This window comes from Coturnix japonica, chromosome 15 (assembly GCF_054131305.1).
Source record: "Coturnix japonica strain WE chromosome 15, WE-NBRP24, whole genome shotgun sequence".
Taxonomy (NCBI): Eukaryota; Metazoa; Chordata; class Aves; order Galliformes; family Phasianidae; genus Coturnix; species Coturnix japonica.
The window spans coordinates 17,604,721-17,622,978 of NC_140677.1; positions in this window are offsets into that span (position 1 = coordinate 17,604,721).

Below are 18,258 nucleotides of genomic sequence, written 5' to 3' on the forward strand. Positions count from 1 at the left end.
AAGATTAAATATCTGAGATGAATTGAAATGCAGTCAATCAGGCAAAGGCAATCTGCCAAAGTAGCAAAAAGGAGACATGGGGGGGGAAGAGAAGGGTGCCTGGGTACTGAAGTGACCTGTTTAAATGCTGCCAATAAATGCTGAGCTGCTCTCTCCAGCTCTGAGAGATGGAGGAAGGGAAAACAGTAACGGGAACCCTCCTCCCTATGTGGAAGATGGAGACAAACACATATCGCTCTCCAAGCACCAGCTGTGCTCTATGAAAGAGAGACTCAGCTGGAAGAGCTGGAGACAGGGCAAGACTAGTCCAGCCTAGTTCCGAGAACTCACTTCTCACTGTAAGCCTCTCCAGAGATAAGAATGACACAAACACACTATTTCAAGAACTGTAGAAGATGCATTCCTCTCAGCCTAGAAGACTGCACTGCCCCACATGGCTTTCAGAAGTCCCAGCCCATGAGAACCAGCTTTCCCCTCAGAAGAGAGGTGCAACTACCAAGCCTCCCAATCCCTAGGTTTTGATGGGTGCACTTCCATTTTCCAACAGTAGAAACATAGCTGGAATGTGATCCTTTGGCCACAAAAAGCACGAAGTGCTGGGCTTGGAAGCAAGAGAACCTGTTTTAGTGCCTCTGTAACTTACCTTCCTTAGGCAAAAGGCAGCTGGAGCCAGGGAACAATTCACATTATGCCACTGGTGCAGAACCCAGGTTCAAAACAGAGCTCTTATGTGCAACAGTGCTCTGCGCAGACAGACACAGCACGTCCACATTGGAACACGCAAGTCACAGCACCCACATTCCAGCAAGAAACTGCTAGCCCTCAAAGCAAGCTGATTACAGAAAGCATTGCAATGTCTATTCAGGGGTGTCTAAAACTTTTAACTACCTCAGAAACCCCTCAGGATTGCATCAGGCTGTGAAACTGGAAAGTACAGGTCAAGGTTCTCAGAAATGGGTTGTGCAGTATCACCTCTATCTTCACAATAAGCAGCAGCTGGTAAACCACAGCAGGAAGGGAAATAAGAAGGAGAAGCAGCGCAACAACAGAAGCACTGCCGGAAGGATATAAAAACCACACCAAGAACCAGAGAAGCAGGCTGTGGGATTCATAGACATACATGCACTCACACACAGATTCTTGGACTGTTTATCAGGTTCAGGAAGGAAGAGGGATCAGTCTGCCAGAAAGATCAGTGGTGTAGGGGCTGTCATATGATGCTCCCTTTAGGAAACAAAACCCACAGAGTGTGCGCACAGGTAAGAGGAAGTTACAAAGCCTCAAAAACATCAGAGGACACCACCTTTAACTAAACCCTATTCTAGAAGCTAATGAAAAGCACAACCAAGCTCTCATTGTTTAAAGGCAGGGGGCAATACTCTGTGCTCTCCTGGCCCCTTCTGACTCTCCAACACAGCAGCTGAACAAACCCTCTCTTTCTCAGATTGGCTACATGTTGAACAGGGAGCCCTAACCAATCCCAAACCTCACCTAGCAATTCTCAGCTCCCTTTGGATAAAATGCCTCTTCGTGCCAGGACACAAGCATGTTTAATATCTCTTTCTCACTTGTAGGAGCTTGGACCCAGGTGGTGTAAAAATCAGGAGAGTCAAAGCTACAGGCTACAGATGCCAGCTAGAAACAGAGAAAGGTTTGGCCAGCATAACAATTGTCCCCTGGCCCAGACAAGAAAGTCTTCCTCTTACCCAGGCAGTAAAGCCTTATGCAAACTCCTCGTGCAACCCTTTCTTGTTTAAAACCACTGCTGGAAAATAAAAGGAGAAAAAAAAATAAAAATGTTGTTAAGAGGACACCAAGGCATGGCTGAGACTCCCATGCCTGCAAAAAACAGGGAAACCAAAGGTGGTGGGGACCAGAATGGAAGTATCATTGCCAGAGCTATACAGTATCAGATACTCTCTTGCTCTTGGCTTTTAACTGCTCACACATGAAGCCCAGATGGTTTTCAGAGTGAGGGAGAAGGGTGCATCGCTTACACAAGCAATGCCATATTTCAGTAAATACCATATGCCATCCAGACACTTTGGACTGAATCCAGCTTCTGTTAGGCTGGGGACCTGGCTCTTCCAGCAGACAGCAAACTCCTTTTGCACTCAGTGCATGTCTAAAACAGAGCTGTCTCAAGCAGATACACATTTTCTCCAGATGATCCTTGTTATACCTGGCACGAAGAGATTTCCAATGCTCAGCCATCCAGCATCTGTTTTCAGGCTTGGCTCAAGCAGAAAGAGTTAACTCTTCCTCCTGTACGTACAGTTTAAGGACAGGCTTGTCCTCAATACAAAACATCAAACAATTTTAAAAAAGCAGTGTTCTACTCAAGCCCTAGTGACTGCTTGCTGCTTTGGACAGAGCTTGCTAGAATGTCTCTGAGATCAACAGCTCTGAATAAGAGAGCATGTCTGATGCATCCACCCAAAAGAGTAAAGCCCCATCTCCCAAACACACCATCACAGCAGGGCAGGAGGCTCAGCAGTCACCTTGACCAACACCTTTTTGATGAAATTTTACTCTTCCTGTACTTCATCCTTGACAATAATTGTTCAAAATGTGCCTTCTGTCAGAAAGTGATGGTATGAATAGAAGCAATTGCAAAGGATATTTTTCTCTATGCCAAGACAGGAATTATAAAAGTCCAGGAAAGAGTCACAATCATATTTTTCAGTTGAATATCTGAGAGAAATCCCATACATTTAATTTGAAAATATACAGGTCATCAACTGAAAATGGTCTTGCAAACATAAATTGATGACTTTTTTTTTTGGCAGTCTCAAAACCCCAAGCTGTGGGGTGTGCTTGACACACCAAAGGGATGGGATGCCATCCAGAGGGACCTAAACAGGCTTGAGCAGTGGGCCCAGGTAAACTTCCTGAGCTCCGGGCAGGTAGGGGTGTGTGCCTGTTTTCAGCTTTTTTGCAGCAAAGTATACACGATAACCTCCACCATGAGGATGAACAAATAAAAGTCTCTTAAGTCAGACCATTGGATCACATATTTCTCAAAAGCTCTATCAAATCACAGCCTTCAGCTTTATAGCAGACATCAGTGTGCAGCAGGGCAGCTCTCCAGTTACTTTCATGGTTTCTTAGCAGTCTGGAAGCTGGTGCTCGCATTGCTTGGATACCCTACTCTCTTATTTGCAAGCTCTCATGTCTGCATGTCTCCTATGTTTACTCATCTGTGTTGTGTATCTTGATACATTACAGCAATTCACAAGTCTAATCACATGCCTTGTTGCATTACTACACCAGTGATGGTTGAACCACACACCACATCCTTGCAATTGTTCCTATTACTTGCAATTGACATTTAAATTTCAGCTTGCTGAGCTTTGCCAAAAAGATGACCAAGGACCCTGTCAGCCATCCTTGCAGCTTACCAGCGTGGCAGAGGGCAGGTGAGGTGGCTGCAAGTTTGACCTGTGAAACAGACCCAGCGATTTGGCAAGTGCCTGCTTTCTCCAGGAGCCAAGTTTCCTCGCAGCACAACACTGGAACTCGAGGCTTAGGAAGTAAACTCTTGAATTGCAACAGGAATCAAAAGGGAAGGCAGATGCAAATGAAACCTAAGTTAAACTGTGATTTTAAAGCATGTCAACAAGCACGGCTTGCTTGTAGTATGATGGTAGCTGTGCCTCCTGCATGCAGGCCTATCTCACCTCATTTGTAGATGCACTTCAGAGCAGCCCCTAACAAAAGACGTTAAGTACTTGTAGCTAGACACAAGGAACTTAGTTTTTGGGGGATTTCCTAGGTGTGGAACGAACAGTCTGATGGTTCCTGGCTGCTTCGGAGGCCCAGCCTATCCATTAAGTGCCTCACAAACACTCCTCTGACAAAAGACTTCGACTCCTTGCTTTCAAAAAGGGAACAAACATAAGGCAAGTGCAGACAAGGCTCGTGGCTGCTTGCCCAGCCAGGCCTCGGCTAGTCCTTCATAGTAAATATTTGCTCTTAATTACAGCACCATTTGCCCCCAGGAGCTTCCCTGCAACGTGTAGGAGGGAGGGGAATTATATTGTTGATAAGTAAATAGTAGCTCTTTCATCCAAAGATGAAAGCCTCCTGAATACTTGCCCCATGGTAAGGGTTTAAAATCTTTGTCCCACTCTGGGGAACGCTGAAAACTCCCACCAGTTACAGTAAGTTGTGAGAAGGCAACAGGAGCTTCAGTGCTGCAGTTCCTCCCAGCCCTGCTGGAAGCCAGACTCATCACCAGTAAGTCAGACAGCCCTTGCTCTTGCAACTGGACCAGCAGGCTGTGATCTACCACTGTGTCACACAGTGAGGACAGCCTGCTTCTAGCAGAGAACAGCAGCATAACTCACACACTGCTCTGCCAAGCTTCCTCCTCACCCTGCCAAGACGGTGAAGGTGGGTGGACAAGGTCTAAGGGAGCTAGATCTGTGCTGGAGCCAGGAACAGTCTTCTTCCCTCTGGGTCCACAACAGACTGCTCTGCTCCTCTGTGCCTGACTCCTGCAGGAGAAAGCCCTAAGGACCTGGAGCATCTCTGAGGGAAGCACAAGGCAGTCCCGAAACATGGAGCGGCTGCTGATTGTGAAGCAATCCCACAGATAGTACATGGGATACAGCCAGTTCCCACTCTCCCTAAAAGCTGAAAAGTTTGAGTTTCGGTCTTCTCATGCTCAGCTTCCAAAATATCCAAAATACAAATATTCATTAACAAGAGAAAGCGAAATCTATGGCTGACCTCCACTCTGCCTGATGAAGAGACAAGCAGTGACATCTTCCCACCCACCCTGAGAGAACCCAGCTGACCCTCTGGGCAGCAGTGAGGGAGCACAAGCATTCCCCTTTTTTCCCTGAGCCACCTAGATAACAATGCCACTGCAAGGCACTTGGCTTCTTGGAGTCAGAGGTCAGAGACAAGCTGGCTTCAGCCTGACAATACATTACACATTTCTTCCATAAGGAAAAACAAAACACAACAAACAAAAAACAAAAAACCAAGCAACTAAAACCATTATTTATACATACTACAGCTCCTACTTCCCTCACCCATTGCCAGACATCAGACAGAAGATAAATGCCTGTTATCACCAGAGAGTAGCATGCAAACAGAGGGGGAAAGTTAAGCACACAGAAGTTGGATACTATGATGTTTAAAAACCCTTCCTCCCACATTCAGCCCGTGGCTCACCAGAGGCTTTTTGCAGGTTCCGAGTAGGCTGGAACAGCCAGAGATGCTGCTGTAATAGAAAGTCTCCATCATTATCCATCATCTCCCCCTCCTTACCATTTCCAAGGAAGTTTGCTTGGTTTTCTTTCTTGTTCTAAATGCCACCAAGTCTCTTTTTCGTTAAGCTCTGCTCTTAAAAATAATAATAAAACACTAGCATTCTCTCCCCACAGCTGTAACAGACTGGCCTGAAATCTGTTGCTAGCATGCAAAAAACATTTTTGTCTTTCCTTTGTAACTTCATTCACCTCTCTCTGCTGCAATGCTTGAATCATTCAGCATTCTCCCCCTCTTAGCCAAGGTTTTCAAGTTGCAAGAGATTTAATGAAGCCTCCAAAAACTCCCGACCTAATACTCCTTATTCACACTCTCCAAGGGAGTTGGAATTTTTTCAGCTTGACCCATATCTGAAGTGTATTTACTGTGGTGTAAGCAAAGGTAGAGAGAAAGATCTCGTGCCCTCATCCTCCTCTCTGCTGAATTGCTGCGATAGTTTAGGGACAGTTAATGCTACGCCTCACATCTGCTCTCCTTTTTTTAAAAAACAACAATAAAACAAAACAAAAACAAACAAACAAAAAATCCCATGAACCCAGACTCATGAGCAGTGAAGACAAATGACTTGTGGCGTTATGTTTAGTAAAGGATTGCTCTGGAGCTACAGGACCAGAAATGTAACTGGTGTCAAGTCTTTCCTTTGGTATGTTGCTAAGTCCTACTCTTCCTCTGAATCTCTTCATTACATCCTTCGGATGTTTACTTTGCTTTCTGTCACTAAATTCGTCAAATGGGCTTCCTTGCTATTATGGTAGTCATAAGGCATAAAGAAGTGCATTTTATAGTGTATCTAAACAGTGTGCCTATAAATCTATGTATAACTCTAGTCTATTTAGTTTAAAGCTTGTAAGGACACAGTACATCTAAGATGAGAAGTCAACAAGGAGGGAAGTTCTAAACTACCACTTTCATAACAAACTTTTGCTTATTCCTGGCTCAGGCTGATTCCTTAACACAACAATTTGCCACAAAACCAAACCTCACTATGCCCTCCATCTGTAAAAGAAAAAGCAACTTAAAACCAAAACCATCATTGAGTTTCCACTGCTTACGCAGAGTCCCACTCTCCTGAATCTCCTTGGGCCTCCTATACCCAGACCACCCTCTTGCAACCTTGTCAAAAATGAGGACGGGTGGTTTGGGGGTCAGTATGCTTTTTTTCTTTTGAAAGCATTGCAGAAGCATAAGCAAATTGACACAAAAAGGGTTGAAACCAAGAGAGAAAGTATTCCAACAAAAACAAATTATTTCCAGGTTAATACTTTTTCCTGTCATGATACGGGCCAAATGATCTCAAAATGCTAGCAGGGAGGTGAGTTTTTCCTAACTGTTCTCTAACAGATGCAAAGCACTTCTGTGGAAGCAGAGAGTGGGGCTGTATTGATCTCGCACAGAACTTATAAGCCTGATAAGAGCTATTGGGCAGTAGCAGCCGCTGGTGACTTCTTGAAGGAAGTCACCTTGAGACCAAAGCAAAACACCCAGGCCCTCAATCCTTACAGTCCCTTGAAATAATGAGAGGAAGGATGCACAGATATTAAGTTAATTTATTCAAAGCACCCTACCACCACCTTTGGCAACACACAGCATAAATATTCACTAGGGAATGGAGCAGGGCAGGGGAGACCAGAATTCATACTACGCAATTTATGAGTCACAGCAAGCTGGAACAGAGGGTTCATTAACTGGATTCAGGTGATCCTATAAGCTTTGCAATTGTTGCACATCAGGCTTCAGAGTAATTAGGGCTGCAGTTCAGAAGGCTTTAGCAGAACATTTTTTATTAAAGTACAGTTGTTAATCACCCTGACTGAAGTCTTCAGAACTACCAGCCTGATGCAGAGGAGTCATAATTAGAATCATAGAATCACTAAGGTTGGAAAAAACTTCCAAGATCATCCAGTCCAACCACTCAACTACCACCAGTATTTCCAAACTAAGCCACATCCCTTAGTACAACATCTAAAAGTTTCTTGAACACTTCCAGAGATGGTGACTCCACCACCTCCCTGCGCAGCCCATTCCAGCACCTGGACACTCTTTCAGATAATAATTTTTTTTTTTCTTACATACAATCTGAATTCACTGTACTGCAACTTGAGGCCATTTCCACTAGTCCTATCTCCAGTTATGTGGGAGAAGAGGCTGACCTCGCCACAACCTCCCTCCAGGGAGCTGTAGAGAGATAAGGTCACCCCAAACCTCCTCTTCTCCAGTTCCCCCAGCACAGTTCTCAGTGCTGAGTACAGTGGGACAACTGCTTTCCTGCTCCTACTGACAACACTATTTCTTATATAAGCCAGGATACCAGTCACCTTCTTGGCTACCTGGGCATGTTGCTGGCTTCTGTTTAGCCAAGTGTTGATCAGCACTCCTAGGTCTATTTGTTTCACAGTCTTCCAGCCTCCCTGCCGCAAGTCTGCCCCAAGAGTGGCTGTTGTGGTCAAAGCACAGCACCCAGCACTTGGGCTTGTTGAACTTCATCCCATTGCCCTCATCCCATGGATTCAGCCTGTCCAGGTCATTCAGATGGGTGTAGCTTTTTGGCATCCTTCCAAAAGGAGTTAAAAATAGTAAGATGCTCCAAAGCATCTCTTCCAAATAAACCAATAGTAATAAAAACAGACATGATCTTCATAACCCATCAATACTGACCTTAATTAAACATTTTGCTCTTTGCAGTTGGATGGCAAAACTAGTTGCAGAATTTGGATTTAGCTCCATTCTCAGTTCACCTACTAGCCATGAACGAACTTCAGCTTTGATGACTGTTCACTAATGCAGTGTATGTTCTATGTGAACATGTTTAATAGATAATTCACAAACAGTTCCTTTGGTCAACAAATCACATAACTTCCAAACTGAAAAAATCATCTGAATTACCTACTGGATTTGTATTCCTCTTGGAGACACCCTTAAGGGATCTGCTTTTCTAGGCACTGCTTATAGAACATCATAGCATTGGTTTGGGGAAACTTCCACAGTTGCTTTTTAATAATCTAGGCCACATTTCTCTAATTTTAAGCATGAAAGTTAGGCAAAGAGTTCCCAAATTTACCGACTCACATTTCACAAACACTGCTGAGAATAAGCTATTAACATCCCCATTAAACTCTCAGACAGGGCTGCACACACAGCCAGAAGCTCTATGTGCTGATTTCCCCTTGAATTCTTTTTAGCTTTTTCACCCCCGCAGGCTTCATTTAGCTCCACTGGACATAAACACAACAATTAAACATTTCCCTTTCTAGTTCCTCACACCAACTGATAGTTGATTCACAAAGTCTCCTGGTCTAGAAGGCTTTGCATTCTTAAAGGACTGTGTGCATTTTTTGGTGTGTTTTTGGTGTATCATTCTTCTTAGGTCAAGCCTGGTGTGATCTTTTCTCCTGGGACTAACTCAAAGAGTCTGAAACCTTCTAAGAAACAGAAGGGGTTCTGGACACCACCTCTACTTCACAAACTCAGTCTAAGACAAAGTCTGTAAAGCTTCTGAAAGAACAAGTAGCAACCAGCTCAGAGTTGGGCAATAAATAAAACAACAAGCACCAATTGAACTAAGCGCCTCAAAAGAGGATAGATAGTGAAAAGCCAAACAAGTCCAAACCTGCAAGGACAGGATGGGATTTTCTGGGAACTTGCAACACCGCCTTCAGGGTGGAGATGAACAACCAGTGTCCGTGCCTTGTTGCATTGTAGTCATGTGCCTGGTTACCAGGTTGCGCTACAACAACAGCTTCACATGAATGTATGGGTAAAGAACCTCACACGCCCCTGCAAAAGTAATTAATTTCTCACAAACACGCACATGCTCTCGTCTTGCTTGCAAATTAAACACATAGAGGCAACTGCAGGCTTTGCGTATGGTGTTGTGATTCATGTAAGATAGAAGATAATTCATCAGTCTTGCAGATTGTCCAAAAAGGGTTATAAAAACAACTGTCTTGAGAGAATTTCCCACCACAAACAGTTCCAGCACAGTCCACCCTATGCACATGAAAGGTAAGAAGGAAGGACAGGCTGAGAGTCTGACTGCTACAGGCTCCAGTTCCAGGTTTAGGTAGGAGAAAGGAACAACTCCAGACCTCTGACAACCCACTTCAGCTAAGAAGAAAAGACTTGTCATCTTTTGTATTTTCACCAGTCTCCTTGCAATGTTAAATGCCAAACAGTAATACCCATTAGCACGTCTACTTCAGAAAAAAATAAGAAACCACACAGCCCTTTTTCTTCTCTTCATGTAGTGTTTTAACCAAAACCAAGTGAAGAAATCAAAAAGCACTCCATCTGTAGTTTCAATCAGTACAAGAGCAACATGAAATACAGCTTTTGAAGCCCCTTTGTCCCTGTCCTTTTTCAGGCTCATCCTCCAGAGACACAAAGTAAAATCTGCCTCATCCCTTCTGCTGAAGTTGAGATCAAACAGCAGCCTTAGAACATCTAAAGTTACAACTAAGACTACTCTTAGCAAAAGATGATCTTTCCCTCACCAGATACTAAAGCTAACATTTTCCTTCCTATTTGTATCCAGCCATGTACTTATAAGATTAGCCTAAAACTGGGACAGTTTCCTCAGTCTTCTTTCACTCTTACCACAGCCTGATTCCTGGGAATCTGATCCTATCTTCCACAGAGGTTACTCCCTATTGATAGGAAATAACTAGTATATGTGGGCAGGAAGCAGCAACAACAGATTATGAGGATTAAGAGAGAGTCCTCCTTGTGACATATCTCTACAGTAGATCAAGAGACTCAGCAGGCCCATTTGATCAACAGGAACATTAGGAAACCATCTTACTCTTGCTCTCCCAAACAGTGTCTCATCCTACTATAGCATGGTTTAAAGTAGCACACAGGGGCTTTGAAGAGATAAGTTGCTCTGGCCCGCCCAGCTACATCCATGTCACCCTCTTCTCCTTTAAGCAGAAGCACATTCCTTACACAGCAATGAGAGATGACAGATCAAACAAAGGAAACACTTTTGGAAATTGTGCCTTGCCCTAGCGTTACTCAGAAAAATGCGAGGCAGGTTTAATGACCTGAGGAATAGCTTTCCATCACCTAAGGAAGCTGTTAATTTCAGCAGCCAGTGGTGGTGAAGAACAAGAACTCCAGGACGCTTGCTTAGCAAAAGTTTCTCTCCCTGCTTTGTTTGTCCTACAGTACGTTGCCCATGCATTTCAATGTTCTTTCAAGAACAGACATACAATAACTTCAAGAATTTTCCTCCTCCAGCCATGTACTTAGGCATCTTTCTTCTCCAAACAGAGAAAGAGAGAGAGGACAAGTTCCAGCCACCATAAAACTTCCTCACAAGCATGCAGCCACAGTCAACCACACATGGCTTATTCTAGAACAGAGTCTTGGAGTCATAGAATGCTTTGAGTTGGAAGGGACCTGTAAGGGTCACCTCGTCCAACTCCCATGCAATGAAGAGGGACAACTACAGCTAGATCAGTTTGCTCACAAGAGCAGAAGAATCAGAGCCACTAGGCTGGACCAAGCTCCATCCTGCTCTGTCTCCAACAGCTGATAGTAGCACCTGGGAAAGTAAGAATAGAGCAACAGCATGGCTGTTTCATAACAAACTTTCTACCAGGCTCCAGCTATTTGCAGCTCCAAGAGTTTTTCAGCCAGGGACTGTGCATTGGTAATTCATAGCCCTCAAAGGATTTTGTTTTTATTAGTTATTCCAGTCTTACCCTAACCTGCATAAACTGCTGCTCACTACAGATTTACGTGGTGAATTTATATGGTTTGTTCTCAGGGTGAATTGTTTTCACGTGAATTAACTGGCTGGTGGTTTTGGTTTTTGCTGCTACTCAAACCTTCTTCCTATAGCCCAGTTCATTTTGCTTCTAAGATCTTATCACCAAGTGACATTATCTTGTTTTAATCTAAGAGAAAGTGAAGCGGGCTTAAGATTGCTCCCTATCCCTTCTGGATTGTTTTTCTCAGCATCCTATGCCACAACCCCACCACCCAACATTACACAGACTTACTACTCTTATTCACTGTAGCTTGTGTTTTTTTGCTGCTCTGATTAGCAAGCAGTGTACTTCAGCTGCCTTTTAGTCCTCTTTACCACCAACAGACCCACTCAACAGCTCTGGCCTTTGACAGGCCCTTGTCACTGCTGACTGATGTCAATTCTCCATCAGTAAAGCTGGCTCATCACCTTTCAATCTTTGTTTCCCATCTTTCAGCTTACTATTTACCCATTAGAGACACAGCTGTGATATCTCAAAATCTTAAGAGCATAATAGAAATTCTGGCTTGCCATGGGTAGCTGGATCCTAGAGTGTTTTCCCAGTCTATTCTCACCTTACTTCTCTGCTTGCAGGCCTCAGCTACACCACCCATGAAGGGTCCCAGCATAGGGTGCCTATGCCAGTGAGAGAAGAACAGCTGCACCCAAGGCACAGTGCAGTCATAGTATTTGGTACAGACTGACACAATGCAATGGCAGCAACCAGACACCAAGGCTTCTCTCCTCTGACTGAGCATCCTCAGCTCTCCTGAACTCAAGCTACTGCAAGAAAATAGCGAAGCTTAGCTGATCCTTTTTTTCTCCCTTTCCTCTCTGCAGGAGCCTCAACACATCCCTACAGAAAGTCTACCAGGATTTCTTCCTGCAACACCTGGGGCTTGGAGCAGCCACAGAGTGAGCTGTCATCATACAGCAACACAGCTCACTCCCAAGACCTGAAATTATCCAAAGAAAAAAGAAAAGGCGTCTCTTCTCAGCATTCTTTCCCAGGGTACTATTCCTCAGTACCGCAGAGATGAACAAAGCACAGCCTTTTTGCCCTAGTGACAATATGCCTTCCTGATACCTACATCCCACTCCCATTGTTCAGGAGGAGTCTTGACCTCCCAGCCACATCATGCTTTTGTGTCCTTCAAAATCCTCCAGCCCAGAGCTACCCACATTTCACCACTCAGAGAACAGCCCCAGGGAAAAGCATCTTCCTCTTATTTCACAAGGAAGGGCTGATTGCTACATGTAACGTAATGATATTAAGTGAACAAGCTGGACACTGAAAAGCTAAATCAGTTCTCACAAAGGCTGGCTAGCAATGAGTGGTTAAAGACAGGTAATGAGTGGGCGGCATTTGTCAGCTTCATAATGTAGCTTATAATTCGTTTATTACCCTTGCTACTGCTTTCGCTGCAGTTGGAATGCAATTAAACATTACCTGTGAGTCTCACTGAGCTTCTGCCATGCCTGACCCGATACAAACATCCCTGGGCTTCTGCTGTACAGGCGGTTGCATTGGATACATAGTGGATTGCATTGGATACATAGTGAATACACAGTTGCATTGGATACATTACAAAGCCAATTAAAAAAACAAACAAACAAACAAACAAAAAACCATCCCAACAAAGGAAAGTGAAGATCTCCTGAGACAAAAGCAATTCCACCTTCACAGGCTCACAGAATTTTTGGAGACTGCAGATGACCAACCCTCATCTAGTTTTATTCATAGTTATTTCAGAATGGCAACATCTGGGAGTTACTTTGGACTGCCAGACATTAAAGCTTGGTTTTTAACACTGAGGCAGGGAGAATGTTCCCCCATGCATCTTCATCTATTGGTGACCATACACACACACACACACACACATTTATTATAACTATTTGTTACAACTATTGTCTTTTTTTTTCTTCCCCCTCTTCCTTTTCTCTTAGGAGTTCTATCACAACTCATGAGTTCTACTTTGCTTTTTTCAGTTCTCTCCATTCCACGGGGAAGGGAGGGAGGGAGCAAACAACTGTGTGGTGCTTGGCTGTCAACTACTTTCCCCTCACCAGGCAACAGTGTTCCCCATTTAATGCACTGAGCCTTTCATTCAGGCTGAGGGTGGTCACTGCCCTTGTTAACCAAAGGCTGGCATGAACATCAGAAGCTTTCCTGGTGTTCCATGTACAACCAAGAAGCACTTTCCACAAAATAGATGTGCCCCTCCTGAGAGAATCTGTCCTTCCCATCTGGAAGGGGCCCAGCTAGTCCAGTCTACAGAATGAGGCTGTATGCACCAGACTGATACTGCTGCTCTAGGAGTAGCATCAAGAGGCAACAAGTTGGGGATTTCCTGGCTCCTGTTGGTTTAAGCCACAGACAGGCAGTGGTGCTCCTGTCCTGTTCACTGAAAATTCTCTCTCAGTGGTAGCACTAGCTCAGTATGAAGTGGTAGCACTAGAACAGTGGCAGAAAACAGCTTCAAACATGACCAGATTTGTTTTGTTAAGAAAACTGACAGCTGTAAGTCTTACTACACACATGCATATGCACTTCTCTCCACTTCTACATGATTTAAAGCTAGACCAGGAATTTTTCTAGAATGCCCTCAGCAGATGCCAGCACCAGCAAGTTGGCTGTTGTGCTTTTTCAGACGACAGCTTTTGTGCAGAACAGTTTGGCAGCTTATTGGCCTGACACCTCTCAACCGTACTGCAGGACCCACCAGGCACACCTGAGTCAGTGTAGAATCACCCCTTTCCTAACACACAACAACACTCCAGCCCCTCCCCGAACAAACTTCAGTCCTTCCATTTGCAAAGAAATACATGCTACAGAAACATAAATAAAATCAGCAACAAATTTCAGCACTGAACTGCACTCTCAGTGCATGTTTGGGCACAAGCTAGCACCCACAGAAGTCAGCAAAAGTTGTGAAAGAGAAAACACCTCCCACACAAAGGAGAGACAGAGGAAGCAGTCAGAGCTGTGAGACAGATAAGCTGCCTTTTAGAGCAGCCTTGGACTGTCCTCTAGCAGGAGGAAGCTGTCCAATAAGAGAGAAAGCTATTTGAAGAACAAATTAATAGTGAAAATTCTTGTTTAATAAGCAAATAAATTGCCTTACCCAAACATCTCTCAGCTTTCTGCCAAATCAACACATGATCAAGGCCTGGCTGCATGAACTTCTTGTGCAGGGTCACTTGAAGACAACAGCCTGGATAGGAGTAGAAGGAAGGTGATGAACGGTGAAAAGAACACAGACAGAACTGACGGCAGAGCTGATCATTGTGCTGTTTAAGGAGACAACTCTCTCTGGACAAAGCAACCAGAATCCCTTCAAACTCACATCCAGCATCCTGCTTCAAGCAGCTTTAAGAGAACCTTGCTTTGGCTTTCAGGAGCAATCTTGCAACAACTGTTGCCTGCTCCAAGCGGCAGGACATCAGCCATTCAGGGATAGGAAAGAGAATCTTAGAGCAAGAACAAAACTGCTCCACTGGAGAGGAACAGCCAAATTATGTGGCTCTGAATTGGACACCTCTAAGGGAGGCAGGAACAGACACCACAAGAGAGGCCACAAGAATCTCTCTCACTTGAAAATCTCCAATACAGAAAAATACTGTCTTGCTATGGGGTCTCATCTACTATTCAACCTTAGAGCTGTTTTGTGCTAGCAGAAGGCTTTCATAAACACTGGATGAGTAACCAGGGTCTCACCAACACACCAGTATGGTCCCTTCCATTTCGTACAGGGTTTATCATACCTCTTTTCCCAGGAGGAAGAAAGAAAAACAAAAACAAGACAAAACCACAAGCGAAACTGCAGCCCTCCTTACAAGAAAAGAAGAGGGGAAGAAAAAAGACAATACAACCAGAAACAAAGAGTGAACTTCATAAAAGCAGAACTTCAATTTATGTAGAGTTTGCCCTTGAGGCAGATACTGAAGAGGAGAAGTACAGAATGTCTGAATGCTGAGATTTATTTATTTTTTTTCCTACCAAAAAGCAGAGAGAAACCCCAGCAAATGACTTTACATAAGCCAGATGTTTCTCCGGGGGGGGGGAAAAATAAAGTAGGAAAATAAATCTGTCTGGATTCCTCTTCTTCTACTTGGACTTGGTTCCCTTACCAGCTACTTTTTAAGGGCTTTACATGTTTTTGGATTCCTTGTGCCACAGAGCAGCCATGATCATCTTCCCTGTGATGCATTTGGTCTCCATTTCCAACAGGCCCTGATATTTAAGAGAAAGCCCAGACTCCAGCCTCCTGCAGAAGGACTCCAGATTCATAGGAACAGCTGCAGGTGAGAATATTTCAAATCCTAATTATTTGGAGCAACAAAAAGCAGCAAAGAAGCAAAAAAGGATAATGCAAAACATGTGCAGTTTTAGCAGTGACCACCAACAACCAGAGCAGAATAGAAATAATGAATAGAGAGTGTTGGTGATCTCACCTTACACCATGCGGAGATGGGGGCCACAGATGCTGAGTGTCAGCAGTCTGGGTGTCTGCACCTGCCCTGTGATTAATTTCCAACCAGTAATTAATCACCAACCACCGACTGTCCATCAAAGCAGAACCACAGCTTCCGTTCTGAGTTCCCAGACCAGTGACACAATCAAGATACAGTTGAGCAGGGCAGCCCAGAGACACAACAAACTCACAGGTCAACTGCAAGTGGCTTGCCATCTCCAGCTGCTCCACCAGTGCCATCAAGGCTGCCAATATCTGCCACAGACACCACAGGCAAAGGTGTTCAGCTGCCACCAGCTGCTGAAGAATAACTTCTGGTCAAGTTCTCCCATGCATCCTTTGCAAGATTCAGCTGTGCGTTTGTGGCCACTGCAACAGTCATCAGCAGGCACATCAGGCATTCCCAGACCACCAGCCAGGGTTCCCCATGTGTTACCTAGGCAGCAAAACGTGCACAGGGATGAGTAGATCTTTGAGGTGTTTTGAAGAGGGAAAGGGTGAAAGCAGGTACACAGCCAGATTATTAAAAGGATACAGTGCTTATCAAGGTATTTCCACCATGCTCCAATCTCTCCTATCTAAGGAAGAGGCTTTTGTCCCACCACTCCAGAACCATGGGGGGTGACAGACATGACAGAGAGGGGTATGCACAAAACGGCTGCCCCTTCCCAGGCTGAGGGACAGGACAAACAGGGCCCAGAGGCTGCTTCTGACTCTCCCAACCTTCTGGACATTCTATCTCCCTTCCCCATCCCATTAAGTTCAACCAACCAAGCATTCTGACCTGAAACACTAGTACTAGAAATATTTGAGAAGGCACAGGGACAACTGACTTGACATCCAGAGGAAATCCCACTTACATATTTCCTAAGAAGCCCAGAACATAACTGTCAGAGACTGAGCTGATCAGTTGTAAACACACAGATGCATTGATGAAACAAACTATTTACATGATGTTACAACACTACACATGCTGGATTTTCTCATACAGAGGATAGAAAAATGAAAACCACCATCAAAAGTAACTTTTTTTGAGAGATCAGCCTCTGCATCCATGTGGTAGCAGGAAGAGTGTGATTCCCTATTTGCATCTTTGGGTGGCAAAAAAGGAGGCAAGATGTGAAGTCTGACTTGCATCTCATTTGAATTGCATTGGATACCACATCAAGAACTAAGCACCTAGGAGAGGGATAAAAGTAGACAAGAGAGGAAAAGCAAGATACAACTAACTCTGAAGCGCTAAGTTTGTGTGCTTGCCTGGGATTCTAGTGCTGCAGAGTCCTCCCCATCTTCATTCTGCAGTTGTTCAGAGCACAACACCCCTGCTTATGCCCTGTCAGTGGAAACATAAATAAGCCTTGCTGCACTGCACAGAGAACATGCTCTTTTTACTTTCCTGTTTCACATGTAGTTACCCTCATGCTCAGTATGTATTTGCTCTCATTGCCCTTCCCTCTCTGGCTAGAGTGAGAAGCCAGCTCTGCCAATGAGCACGGAAGGAGACAGACTAGGATGGACTATGCAAAAGCCTATGGGAAGCATTTTGAAGTAGCTTCTTAAAACTTTTGCCCTTAATGGAAATGGAGACATTTTTCGTAAGCACCAAGCTGCAGTCCTTGTTCAAGAGAGAAGTCAAGGGGGTCCAATGAGGCGGGGGGGGGGGGGAAAGAAATTCCCACATTTGCTAAGGGCTTATGGCACCACATACAAAAACCCAGTAACAGATCTTGCAGCCAGAGCAGGAGCCTGGTTTTGTAGAGCAGAGTACCACACAGCATCTTGCTCTGCAATCAAGGGGTTAACCAAGAAGCTTCACTCAATTGCATGTGGGAAGCAGTATCTCCTTGCCAAATTCCACCAATCTGAACATAACCAGCTTTCTCACTCAGCCCTTGCTCCTACGCTTAGCTAGTGCTTATGCCCACCTCTGCAAGAGAGTGCAGACAAACCCCACACTCTGTTCCCTCACGTAAGGCTTTTTCCAGCATTGACCCTTTCCTAATGTCAGCTTGTCTCCTCACTGAATTACTCTGACAAGACGAGGGGTCTCCAAGGAAATATCCCAAGTAAGGAAGCCAAGACAGGTAAAACAATGATGGCTGAGGACCAGGCAGGCATGCTGCTCCCTGAAAGCTTGGAAAATGCTCCAATTACAGGAGAAAACCTAAAGGTCTTCTTTTCCCCACATAACAGGTAGATATTTTCATTTTCGGAGACACAAACAAGATTCTAATCAATATATAGATTCCCACCACGCAGTCAAGAAGTAAAAAAATTCTCACTGTGCACACTCCACTCCCTAAGCTTCTGCAATGGCCCAAGCTCCTTATGGAATAAAACTAGAGATCTTTTGTGCTCAGACTCCAGCATTAGAAGAACAAATACCCACAAAGCCGAGGAATCGAACAATTAAATAGATAGTAATTTTATTTCTTGCTGTTTGGATCAGAAAAAGGAATGATGGAAAGGAAAAAAATTTATACATATACTCTTTTGTCCTGAGCTAGGACAATGGACTCAGCATTCAGTTCTTGCCTGTCTGTTTCCAGGTGAGCTGCAAATGGCAAGCATTTCCTAAACCATTCTTAATAGCCCACTTGCACCAGCACTCAGGAAAAAATAAGATGGCTCTGCCAACATTCAGGACAGTAAGTCCTGCTCTGTTGTGAACAGAGCCACAGGACCAAGTCACCAGTTGCCTGCAAGGCAACAACTATTTGCTCTCCTACAAAAAGAAAATCTTTTACTACAGCA